Genomic DNA, 13,683 nt, shown 5'->3' on the forward strand with positions numbered 1-13,683 from the left:
TGCCTGCTCAGAATCCTGCAGCTGTCTCCTGTTCCTCTGACTGCCAGTTCCCGGGACTTGAGCTAGCAGCTTACATTTCGACCTTGAGATTCATTGATCTTCTCAGCCTGTGAACGAGAGCCCTGCTCTCCAACCTACTGATCTTGAGTTTGCCAGCCCCTGAAGCTACGTGAATCAGGAGAATTCTCTATTCTGATCCATGGACTTGGAATATTCCAGCTTCTACAATTGTATGAGCTGTTTCCTTGATATAAATATCTCTCTCTATATATATTTATTTATACAATTTACTGGTTTTGCTTCTCTAGAGAACACGGCCTAGCACACTGACCTTCTCCTTTAGCAAGCATGATGTCATTTTCCAGGGACTGGTCACTCCTGATAACACATCCAAAGTATGTGACAAGTCTCACCATCCTCACTTCAAAGGAGCCCTCTGCCTATATTTCTTCCAAGACAGATTTGTTTGTCTTTCTTGCCAACATCATAATTCAAAGGTATCAATTCCTCTTTGGTCTTCCTTATTCGTTGTCCAGATTTTGCAAGCAAAATGATGTGTAAAAATAGAATGATTCAAGAAGAGAAACTAGGAGAAAATTGTGTAACTTTGAATTAAGCAACAAGTTTTAGAAATAACATCAAGAACATGATGGGTAACCAAAATTGATAATGGATTTTATCAAAATTATAAACCTTTCCTCTGTGAAAGACACTGTTAAGAGAATAAAATAACAAGTCAAAGAATTAAATTGGGCATTCCCAAATCACTTCCCTGATAAAGGATGTATATCCAGAGCATATAAAGAATGCTCAAGCTCAACAAAATAAAGTAAAAATATATGTATAAAAAAGTAAAGAGAAATCTTGTCAAAATCAGTTTATTGATACCAACAAGCACAGAAAAAAACACTCAGCATCATTGTACAGAAGGAAAATATAAAACTTAAAACCACAATGTGACAGTTTCATTTACCTGTTAGAACAACTAGAGTCAAAAAAAAACCTCAAATGTTGCAGAGAACGTGGAAAAACAGGAACTCTCACACACTTCTGGTGGAATGCAAAATGGCGGGGTGACTTTTTGGAAAAGTTTGACAGTTTCTTATTATGTTCAACATACACTTACCATGGAACTCAGCAATCCCACTCCTACGTGTTTTGCCCAATTGAAATGAGAACTTATATTTACAAAAATATAACTATGATAGCGCATGTAACATCTTTATTTATAATCACCAAAAACTGGAGACCATTCTAATGTGCTTTGGTAGGTGAATGGATGAACAAACTGTGAAATATCCATATAACGGAAAACTAATCCAAAATTATAAAGGAATAAATTCTTGATTCACAAATCAACATGGCTGAAACACAAGTTCGTTTTTCTAAGTGAAGGAAGCCAGACTCAAGGCTTTATATTGTATGACCCTATTTGTATGGGTTTCTAGAGAGACAAAAATATAGGGATTGATAACAAAACAGAGTTTGGCAGGAGTCGTGAGAGGAAAAAAAGGTTAACTAAATAAGTGTAACATAAAAACTGTGAGATGATGCAGGTGGCTGCATGACTCCAAGCATTTTTCAACATCCACATAACAGCAAAGCACTATTTTTATAGACTGTGAATTAAAAATAATTACCAGGATGTTGGTGAACTCAAAATGCAGTGCAGATTGAAATTATTAATGAGATATTTAACAAATGAGACGGCACTGTTGTTTTTTTTTTAACAAATGAGAAGGCAAGTAAGAAAATCACTATCCTGAATAGTTTTGATAAACAAAATAAAAAAAAAAATTTTATTGTGCTTTAAGTGAAAGTTTGCAAATCAAGTCAGTCTTTCACACAAAAACTTATATTCACCTTGCTACATACTCCCAATTGCTCTCCCCCTAATGAGACAGCCAGCTCACTCCTTCCTCTCTCTTTTCATGTACATTTCACAAGCATCTAACTCCCTCTACCCTCTCATTTCCCCTCCTGGGAGGAGATGCCAACATAGTCTCAAGTGTCCACCTGATCTAAGAAGCTCACGCCTCGCCAGCATCCCTCTCCAATCCATTGTCCAGCCCAATCCCTGTTTGAAGAGTTGGCTTTGGAAATGGTTCCTATCCTGGGCCAACAGAAGGTCTGGGGGCCATGACCACCAGGGTCCTTCTAGTCTCAGTCAGAACATTAAGTCTGGTCTTTTTATGAGAATTTGGGGTCTCTATCCCACTGCTCTCCTGCTCCCTCAGGGATTCTCTGTTGTGTTCCCTGTCAGGACACTCATCGGTTGTAGCTGGGCACCATCTAGCTCTTCTGGTCTCAGGCTGATGTAGTCTCTGCTTTATGTGGCCCTGTCTGTCTCTTGGGCTTGTAATTACCTTGTGTCCTTGGTGTTATTCATTCTCCTTTGATCCAGGTGGGTTGAGACCAATTGATGCATCTTAGATGGCTGCTTCTAGCGTTTAACACCCCAGACACCACTCTCCAAGATGGGAAGTTGAATGTTTTCTTAGTAGATTTTATTATGCCAATTGACTTAGATGTCCCCTGAAACCATGGTCCCCAAACCCCTGCTCCTGCCACGCTGACCTTCACAGCATTCAGTTTATTCTGGAAACGTCTCTGCTTTTCGTTTAGTCCAGTTGTGCTGACCTTGCCTGTATTGTGTTATCTTTCTCATCACCTAAAGTAGGTCTTTTCTACTATCTAATTAGGGAATACCTCTCTCCCACCCTCCCTATCTCCCCCTCTCTAAACCATCAAAGAATATTTTCTTCTCTGTTTAAACTATTTCTTGAGTTCTGATAATAGTGATCTTATAAAATATTTGCCCTTTTGCAACTGACTAATTTCACTCAGCATAATGCTGTCCAGATTCCTCCGTGTTATGAAAGGTTTCACAGATTCATCACTGTTCTGTATCGATGTGTAGTATTCCATTGTGTGGAAAACCGTAATTTATTTATCCATTCATCCATTGGTGGGCAACTTGGTTGCTTCCGTCTTTTTGCTATTGTAAATAGTGCTGCAATGAACATGGGTGTGCATATATCTGTTCATGTAAAGGCTCTTATTTCTCTAGGATATATTCCAAGGAGTGGGATTGCTGAATCTTACGGTAGTTCTATTTCTAGCTTTTTTTCAAAAATAATTTTATTGTGCTTTAAGTGAAAGTTTACAAATCAAGCCAGTCTTTCACACAGAAACCCATATACACCTTGCTACACACTCCCAATTACTCTCCCCCTCATGAGACAGCCCACTCTCTCCCTCCACTCTCTCTTTTCATGTGCTTTTCGCCAGCTTCTAACACCCTTCACACTCTCATCTCCCCTCCAGGCAGGAGATGCTAACACAGTCTCAAGTGCCCACCTGATCCAAGAAGCTCACTCCTCACCAGCATCCCTCTTCAACCCATTGTCCAGTCCAATCCATGTCTGAAGAGCTGGCTTCGGGAATGGTTCCTGTCCTGGGGCAAAAGAAGGTCTGGGGATCATGACCACTGGGGTCCTTCCAGTCTCAGTCAGACCATTAAGTCTGGTCTTATGAGAATTTGGGGTCTGCATCCCACTGTTCTCCTGCTCCCTCAGGGGTTCTCTGTTGTGTTCCCTGTCAGGGGGCAGTCATCAGTTGTAGCTGGGCACCATCTAGTTCTTCTGATCTCAGGCTGATGTAGTCTCTGGTTCATGTGGCCCTTTCTGTCTCTTGGGCTCATGATCACCTTGTGTCCTTGGTGTTCTTCATTCTCCTTTGATCCAGGTGGGTTGAGACCAATTGATGCATCTTAGATGGCTGCTTGCTAGCGTTTAAGACCCCAGACACCACTCTTCAAAGTGGGATGCAGAATGTTTTCTTAATAGATTTTATTATGCCAATTGGCTTAGATGTCCCCTGAAACCATGGTCCCCAAACCACTGCCCCTGCTACGCTGACCTTCGAAACATTCAGTTTATTCAGGAAACTTCTTTGCTTTTGGTTTAGTCCAATTGTGCTGATCTCCCCTGTATTGTGTGCTGTCTTTCCCTTCACCTAAAGTAGTTCTTATATACTATCTGATTAGTGAATGCCCCTCTGTCTCCCTCCCCCTCCCCCCTCTCGTAACCACAAAAAAGTGTTTTTTTTGTATGTTTATCTTGTATCCCAATACTCTGCCGAACTCTTCTATTAGTTTCAGCAGTTTTCTGGAGGATTCCTTAGGGTTTTCTGTGTGTAAGATCACGGTGTCTGCAAATAGATATAATTTTTCTTCTTCCTTGCCAATCTGGATACCCTTTGTTTCTTTATCTAGCCTAATTGCTCTGGCTAGGGCCTCCAGCAAAATGTTGAATAACAGTGGTGATAAAGGGTATCCTTGTCTGGTTCCCTATCTCAATGGGAATGCTTTCAGGCTCTCTCCATTTAGGATGATGTTGGCTGTTGATTTTTTTTTTTTTTGTATAAATGCCCTTTATTATGTTGAGGAATTTTCCTTCTATTCCTATTTTGCTGAGAGTTTTTATCCTGAATGGGTGTTGAATTTGTCAAATCCCTTTTCTGCATCAGTTGATAAATTCATGTGATTCTTCTCTTTTATTTATTTACGTAGTGGATTACATTAATTGTTTTTCCAATGTTGAACCATCCCTGCATTCCTGGTATGAATCCCACTTGGTCATGGTGAATTATTTTTTTGACATGTTGTTGAATTCTATTGGCTAGAATTTTGTTGAGGATTGTTGAGTATCAGTTCATGTGGGACATAGGTCTGTAACTTTCTTTTTTTGTGGTGTCTTCAGCTCGTTTTGGTATCAGGGATATGCTGGCTTCATAGAATGAGTTTGGGAGTATTCCGTCCTCTTCTATGGTCTGAAATACCTTTAGTAGTAGTGGAGTTACCTCTTCTCTGAAAGTCTAGTAGAACCGTGCAGTGAAGCTGTCAGAGCCAGGATTCTTGGGGGGGAGTTTTTTGATTATCTTTTCAATCTCTTCTTTTGTTATCTGTCAATTTAGGTGTTCTACCTGTGTTTGTGTTAGTTTAGGTAGATAGTGTGTTTCTAGGAATTCATCCATTTCTTCCAGGATTTCCAATTTGTTAGAGTACAATTTTTCATAGTAATCTGATATGATTCTTTTAATTTCAGTTGGGTCTGTTGTAATATCACCCATCTCAATTCTTATTCGGGTTATTTGTTTCCTCTCCTGTTTTTCTTTTGTGAGTTTGGCCTATGGTTTATCAATTTTTTTGATTTTTTCAAAGAACCAGCTTTTGGTCTTGTTAATTCTTTCAATTGTTTTTCTGTTTTCTATTTCATTTAGTTCAGCTCTAATTTTTATTAAATGTTTTCTTCTGGTGCTTGAGGGTTTCTTTTGTTGTTTTCTTTGTATTTATTCAAGTTGTAGGGATAATTCTTAGATTTTGGCCCTTTCTTCTTTTTTGTATGTGTGTATTTATTGATATAAATTGACCTCTGAGCACTGTTTTCACTGTGTCCCAAAGGTTCTGATAGGAAGTGTTTTCATTCTCATGGAATTCTATGCAACCCTTTATTTCATCCTTAATGTCTTCTATAATTCAATCTTTTTTGAGCAGGGTATTGTTCAGTTTCCAAGAGTTTGATTTCTTTTCCCTGTTTTTTCTGTTATTGATTTCCACTTTTATAACGTTATGGTCAGAGAAGATGCTTTGTAATATTTCGATGTTTTGGATTCTGCTAAGGCTTGCTTTATGACCTAATATGTGGTCTATTCTAGAGAATGTTCCATGTGCACTAGAAAAGAAAGTATACCTGTTTGTTATAGGTCTATGAGGTCATGTTGGTTGATTGTGGCATTTAGATCTTCTGCATCTTTATTGATCTTCCTTCTGGATGTCTTGTCCTTTCCTGAAAGTGACGTGTTGAAGTCTCCTACTATTATTGTGGAGCTGTCTATCTCACTTTTCAATGCTGATAGAGTTTGTTTTATGTATCTTTTAGCCCTATCATTGAGTGCATAAACATTAAATATGGTTATATCTTCTTGGTATTACTGTTCCTTTAATCATTAGATAGTGTCGTTCCTTATCCTTTATGATGGACTTAACTTTAAAGCTTGTTTGTCAGAAATTAATATTGCAACTCCTGCTCTTTTTTGATTGTTGTTTGCTTGATATATTTTTTCCATCCTTTGAGTTTTAGTTTGTTTGTGTCTCGAAGTTTAAGGTGTCTCTTGTAGGCAGCATATAGACAGATCGTCTTTTTTAATCCATTTTGCCACTCTCTGTCTCTTTATTGGTACATTTAGTCCTTTTACATTCAGCGTCATTATGGATATGTATGAATTTAGTGTTATCATTTTGATGTCTTTTTGTGTGTGTTGTTAACAGTTTCTTTTTCCCACTTAATTTTATGTGCTGAGTAGATTATATATAGTCCTTTCCTCATATTCATTGTTTTTTATTTTGTTTCTGCTGAATATTTTTTTCTTGTATTTTATTTTGATGGGTACAATAGTTTGTCTCCTTTTGGTTACCTTATTATTTACCCCTGTTGTTGTTGTTTTTAGGTGCCGTCGAGTCAGTTCCGACTCATAGCGACCCTATGCACAACAAAACAAAACACTACCCGGTCCTGCGCCATCCTTACAGTAGTTGTTATGCTTGAGCTCATTGTTGCAGCCACTGTGTCAATCCACCTTTTTGAGGGTCTTCCTCTTTTCCGCTGACCCCGTAGTCTGCCAAGCATGACGTCCTTCTCCTGGGACTCATCCCTCCTGACAACATGTCCAAAGTATGTAAGACGCAGTCTCGCCATCCTTGCCTCTAAGGAGCATTCTGGCTGCACTTCTTCCAAGACAGATGTGTTCGTTCTTTTGGCAGTCCATGGTATATTCAGTATTCTTCGCCAACACCACAATTCAAAGGCGTCAACTCTTCTTCGGTCTTCCTTATTCATTGTCCAGCTTTCACATGCATATGATGCGATTGAAAATACCATGGCTTGGGTCGGGCGCACCTTAGTCTTCAGGGTGACATCTTTGCTCTTCAACACTTTGAAGAGGTCCTTTGCAGCAGATTTGTCCAATACAATGCGTGTTTTGATTTCTTGACTGCTGCTTCCATGGCTGTTGATTGTGGATCCAAGTAAAATGAAATCCTTGACAATTTCAATCTTTTCTCCATTTATCTTGATGTTGCTCATTGGTCCAGTTGTGAGGATTTTTGTTTTCTTTATGTTGAGGTGTAATCCATACTGAAGTCTGTGGTCTTTGATATTCATTAGTAAGTGCTTCAAGTCCTCTTCACTTTCAGCAAGCAAGGTTGTATCATCTGCATAACACAGGTTGTTAATGAGTCTTCCTCAAATCCTGATGCCCCGTTCTTCTTCATATAGTCCAGCTTCTCGGATTATTTGTTCAGCATACAGATTAAATTTACCCCTAGTTTTCTAAATTTAAACCTTACATTCACTTCTTTCTATCGCCATATCTTCCTGTCCATATGGAAGATCTATGATTACATTTCTTAGTCCCTCTTACTGTTTAAATGTTGAGTTTTTTTTTCTTGCTTTTTTTTTCCCTGTCTGGGTTGACTTCTGGTTGTTCTGCCCAGTGTTCTAGTCTTTGGTTGATGCCTGATGTTATTGATTTTCTAACAAAAGAACTTCCTTTAGTATTTCTTGTGGTTTCGGTTGGTTTTTATGAATTCCCTAAACTTCTGTTTATCTGGATATGTCCTAATTTCACCTTCGTATTTAAGAGACAGTTTTGCTGGATATATGATTCTTGGTTGGCAATTTTTTTCCTTCAGTTTTTTTAAATAAGTCATCCCATTGCCTTCTTGTCTGCATGGTTTCTGCATAGTAGTCTGAACTTATTCTTATTGACTCTCCTTTGTAGGTGACTATTTGTTTATTAAAATACTCTCTTTATCTTTGGTTTTGGGAGGTTTGATTATAATATATCTTGGTGACTATCTTTTAACATCTACCTTATGTGGAGTTCAATAAGCATCTTAGATCGATATCTTCTCATCTTTCATAATATCAGGGAAGTTTTCTGCCAACAAATCAACAATTCTCTCCGTATTTTCTGTTATCCCTCCCTGATCTCCAGTCCCTCGCAGGTTATTTCTCTTGATAGAGTCCCACATGATTCTTGAAGTTTCTTCATTTTTTTAAATTCTTTTCTCCGATATTTCTTCAAATATGTTACTGCCAAGTGATTTATCTTCAAGTTGAGAAATTATGGCTCCTACTTGCTCAATTCTGCTCTTCTGATTTTCTGTTGAGTCATGTAATTCTGTAATTTTATTGTTAATCTTCTGAATTTCTGATTGCTGTCTGTCTATGGATTTTTCCAGCTTATTAAATTTTTCATTATGTTTCTGAATAATCTTTTTAATTTAATCAATTGCTTTATTTGTGTGTTTCTTGGCATGTTCTGTGTATTGTCTCATTTCCTTCCTGAAGTCTTGAAGAGTTCTGTATATTAATCTTTTTATTTTGCCTCTGGTAATTCCAGGAATGCACTTTTATCTAGAAGATCCGTGGATTCTTCGTTTTGAGAGCTTATTGAGTTGATCATGGTCTGTTTCTTTATGTGACTTGATATTGACTGTTGTCTCTGAGCCATCTATAAGTTATTATAATAGTTTATTCCTGCTTACTGTACCGTAGCCTCTTGCTTTGTTTTGTTTTGATATGCCCAAATGGGTTGCTTGAGTGATCTAGCTTGATTATTTTCACCTTTGGAACTCTGACGTCCTGTCCCCAGATCGAAAGAGCTGTTATCGGTTATATCATTCTAGGAGTCCATTCACTTTTCTTGTATGAATTCATCTCAGGTGTCCAGGTAGCTGATCATGAAGTGTGTGGTACAGGCTCTGTCCTACAGTCTTAGAGGGGCAGTGGTAATTGATGTATATACCAATATCTGATTGTAGCGGGGGTCAAGCTCTGAACAAGGCATGGGGCTGAGATCTGACCCCCGAGTGTCTCTGAGGAAAGCGCATCCCTGTTCCCTAGAGTGCGCAGGGTGGGTTCTTCAGACAGACCATGGGCTCCTAATATTTTTGGTTGTAAAGACTGGGAGGTACTAGTTATCCTTGGAACCCTGTAGTGGGTGGCTAGGTGACCTGAGTGGAGCTATCAGTCCTTAGGCCCATCATGTGGGTAGGTGAGGACCCTGTTTACTGGGCAAAGTAATGCCAAACATCACCCACCTCTCTGCTGCACAGCTGTAATGGTTAGAGTCTGCCCACAAGGGTCTAGTCTCCTGAAATAGGCCCACACAGGTCCATGCAGAGGGGAAAGGTGCTCAAAGTCCATGGACTGTTTATGCCTGGACAGGGGCCACTTCTGTGCTGAGCTCCCCTGGTTAGTGGAGCTGGCAAATTATCTTTTCCCCCAATTGCAAATTTTTTCCTTCTCCATGGCTGGGAGGATGGCTCTAGGCACTCAACATTGCCTATCTCAGGCCCAGAGAATTCAGCCGCTGAAGCTGGCTTGTGAGTGGGGGGTGTGGTAAAACATACAGAAGTACTTAGCTTTTGCTGAGAGCGCCATTCTTCTCTGGTTCCAAACGTATGAGTAGGCTGTGTGGCTGGCTGCTTCTCCCTAAGGAAACTGTGGCAAAATGCTAGTACCGACCCGCTGCCACCACTCTGGAATTATGCCTGAGGGTTTTCCGAGATTCAGGCCCAGTAACTCCTTTCTGCTTCTGTGCTGTCTCTTCCCCCTTCCCCTCTGTTCTTTTTCTAAGCTTGTCTTTGATGCTCAGGGCTTCTAGCTTGTCATAAATATACTCGTTTCACTTGTTTTTTTGAGTCTTTATTGTATAGAGGGTTCGCCGGAAGCATCTGTCTATTCCACCATCTTAGCTCATCCAGCGTAAACAAAATCTTTTGGATGCTCTAAAACTAAGAGAAATAGATCATAAATTCTAAACTTGCAGTGGCAAAATTATAGGTATATGGTTTAACAGTTCTGAAATTGTTGTATATATTTACTAGGTTTAGACAAATAAAGACGTGTATTTTAATAATGGGAGTCCCTAGTTGGTGCAAATGGTTAGCATTCTCAGCTGCTAATTGAAAGGCATATGTTCAAAACTTTCACGTTTCTAATGAAGACGATTCTTTGCAAATTCGATCAAAATTTCACCTTTTATAAGAGAGTGGGTTTCTTATTTTATTACTCATAAAATATGAAGTAAGGATGAATATTAAGCAACTTATTAATGGATATAAATATTACATAGAAGTCACCATCTTAGGTCCTCTGTGGGATGCAAGGATGAACATAACTCTCCTCAAGAGAGATTTGCTAGAGATAGGAGTGAGCAGGTTACTGAGAAATCCAAAGACCCCTTCCAGATTTCCCTTATGGTCTGTAATATAGCAGAGATGTGGCCTGACTTTGTCTGGTTTCCAGGAGATCAGTACACAGTCTTTGCTGAGGTTAAAAATATTTCCACATCTTTTGAAGGTTTCTGATGTTCTACTTTTTATGTCCTGAAAAACTGCTTTTAAGCCATTATAAAATAAAATATGATTAGCGTGAACATTGCTAGTTGTTGGAAGGTATGCAATGATTTTACATTTTATTCTTCACAACAGAAATTTTACTCTCTAAAATCAAAAGGAGATAGCTGTCAAGATTTTAATTTAAATTTAAATGTTTATATTTAAATACATACATGTAAATTCTGTCTAAGAATTGATAAACTATTACTACATTCAAAATAGCATTTGAATAGGTGGGAACTAACTGAGTAGCTTAGCAAAATGGAAGAAGTTTTTCTTAAATTTTCTGGATATCCATTTGGATAAGTGGACTTACGGAGAAGATAACTGTGAGATAGAATTACAAGGGAATGAAACTTTTTTTTTCCAAAAAGCTTAATAACTCAGTGTCATAGATTGAATTGTGTAACCTAATAGTACGTGTCAAATTGATTAGACCATGATTCCCAGTACTGTGTGGTTGTCCTTCATCTGGTGATTGTAATTTTATGTTAAAAACTATTAGGGTAGGATTATAACACCCTTACCCAGGTCACATCCCTGATCCAATGTAAAGGGAGTTTCCCTGGGGTATGGCCTACACCACCTTTTATCTTATAGGAGATGAAAGGAAGGGAAACAAGCAGAAAATGTGGGACCTCATACCACCAAGATAATAGTACCAGGAGCAGAGCGAGTCCTTTGGATCTGGGGTCCATCCATGGAGAAGCTCCTATCTGGGGAAAGATTGATGCCCTGAATTTGGACTTTTACCCTACTTCACTGTGAAGAAATAAATTTCTCTTTGTTAAAGCCCATCCACTTGTGTTATTTCTGTTACAGCAGCATTAGACCAACACACTCAGGAAGATAATTTCATGGAAAATGCAATGAGCTGTAATCCAGTGACAGAGTTGATATAAGGCTAGCAGTCACTTTTCAATTTGTGCTTCAGTCAAAATGAAAAATAAATACATTATGCCTCTTTCAGTTCAATAACAAAAATTTTTATATTTAAATACATACATGTACATTTTTAGGAAGCCATACAGAATATGGAACATTAAAGATCGTGATGGAATAAGAAGATAAACCAGTGAGTAATTGAAATTTTTCTATTTTTTAAATAATTGGGTTACTTATTCTGTCTTGTAGCAATTGTATTTAGTGTACTCATATGGTCTTGGCAATTAGACCCATAAATCTTAGGGTTAAAAATTTAAATATATTACTTGTAATAAGGCAACTGATTTCTTACATCCTAAAAAAAATAATGAGTTGTTACTTCAGGCTTCTAAGTTTGCCTTTTACTTTTTGGTAAGTTAAAGTAACCCATTTCTGTTTCTAGGAGATAGATTGTCTAATAAATTATCTAAGTGAAAAGAAAGGGCTATGTAATTCTTATGACTGTTTCAACAAAATTGTAATGAGAGTTTGCAGAAATAGGACATAAAATGACAATTATTTTATTCATTGTCTCCCAAAGATGTGCTTTGTTGTGTGAAGATTTCCTATCTACTACTGTATTTTTAATATAAAAGAACTAATAAATGTGTATTAAAAGAATGCCAACAAGACCTTAAAAATAAGAAAAAAAAATTGCATGGATTATACAGGATATTTTAGAATATTGGAGAGGATGATGCTGATCATGATGAATTATATGTTTCACCTCTTCCCCTTAATACTATTTTTGTCTAAATGGGATTAAAAGAAGAAAAATTGAAGAGAGAGAGAGAGAAATGAACAACTACACAGTGGTCACAGAGCTTGTCCTCCTAGGCCTTTCTGATGATGCTGACCTTCAGAATGTGACCTTCCTCTTTCTATTTATCACATATGTATTAAGCTTCACTGGAAACCTGACTCTCACCACCCTAACCTCGGTGGACTCCCATCTACAGACATCTATGTATTTCTTCCTCCAGTACGTCTCCTTCCTAGAAATCTCCTTTACAACTGTATGCATTCCTAGATGTCTGGGTGCAGTTATCACCAGGGATAAGACCATTTCCTATAACAACTGTGCAGCTCAACTCTTCTTTATTTTCATGAGGGTGACGGAATTTTACATTCTGACGGCCATGTCCTATGACCTCTATGTGGCCATCTGCAAGCCGCTGCATTACACACGCACCACGAACAGGAAACTCTGCTCCCTGCTTCTGTCATGTGTGTGGGCTGAGAGGGTTTCTGACCATATTCCCACCCCTTATGCTTCTTCCCCCACCCCCGGATTACTGTGCTTCCAAAGTCATCGATCACTTTGCATGAGACTATTTTCCCCTCTTACAACTATCTTGTTCAAATACATGGCTCCTAGAAGTAATTGGTTTTTACTTGGCTTTGGTTACTTTGCTATTCACATTGGCATTAATGATTTTGTCCTACATGTGTGTCATCAGGACTATTCTGAGAATCCCATCTTCCAGTAAGAGAAAAAAAACTTTCTCCACTTGTTCCTCTCACATGACTGTCATTTCCACCTCTTATGGAAGCTGCATCTTCATGTATGCCAATCCCTGTGCAAAAGAAAGGCATCATTGACCAAAGGAGTTGCTATTGTCAACACCTCTGTTGCCCCCGTGCAGAACCCCTGCATTTATTCCCTGAGGAACCAGGAAGTAAAACAAGTCTTCGAAAACTTCCTCCAGAACATAGTGTTTTCTACAAATTGGGAGGTTTTTCTTTTAGCAAAAATACAGATACATGTGGTTGACATGAGTTGGAATCGACTCCACACTAACGGTTTTTTTTTGGGGGGGGGGCGTATAAAGAGCAATTAAATATAAACCTGAAATTCATAGATGTTTGTACAGGTATGCTTGTTCTTTTAGAGTCTCTACCTGTCACATCATTTGATCTGATATTTTGCAAATCCCTCTTTAACTTCTGTGCCTGAGTTTCTCCAGTGAAGTGTCTATTAAGATATTTTAAAATATGGTAAAGCTTTTTTAAAATTTTTTTTTAAAGCTTATTTCTCCTACTGAATTTTCTGAAAACCTTACATTTTCCTTGAAGGCACACTGTAGTTAAGATGGAGTAAAGTTATTTTAATTCTGTTTATTTTCTCAGCTCTTAAAAGACAGTTATTATTGCTTTGTACTTCAAATGTAGTGTTTCAAATGTATGTAATTTCTTGTGTATTTTCGAGATGAATATTGATAGCGTTTTCAGTAATGTTTATAGAATTTCCATGCTCTGTGTCATTGCTCATTAAATTCAGTTTAATACAT

General features: G+C 38.2%; 1 pseudogene; it reads left to right on the forward strand.

The window, feature by feature from the left end:
- Nucleotides 1–12,189: 12,189 nt before the first annotated feature.
- LOC126058419 (olfactory receptor 6C3-like) overlaps nt 12,190–13,683 on the forward strand; it is a 41,944-nt pseudogene continuing 40,450 nt past the window's right edge.

This window comes from Elephas maximus, chromosome 14 (assembly GCF_024166365.1).
Source record: "Elephas maximus indicus isolate mEleMax1 chromosome 14, mEleMax1 primary haplotype, whole genome shotgun sequence".
Classification (NCBI taxonomy): domain Eukaryota; kingdom Metazoa; phylum Chordata; class Mammalia; order Proboscidea; family Elephantidae; genus Elephas; species Elephas maximus.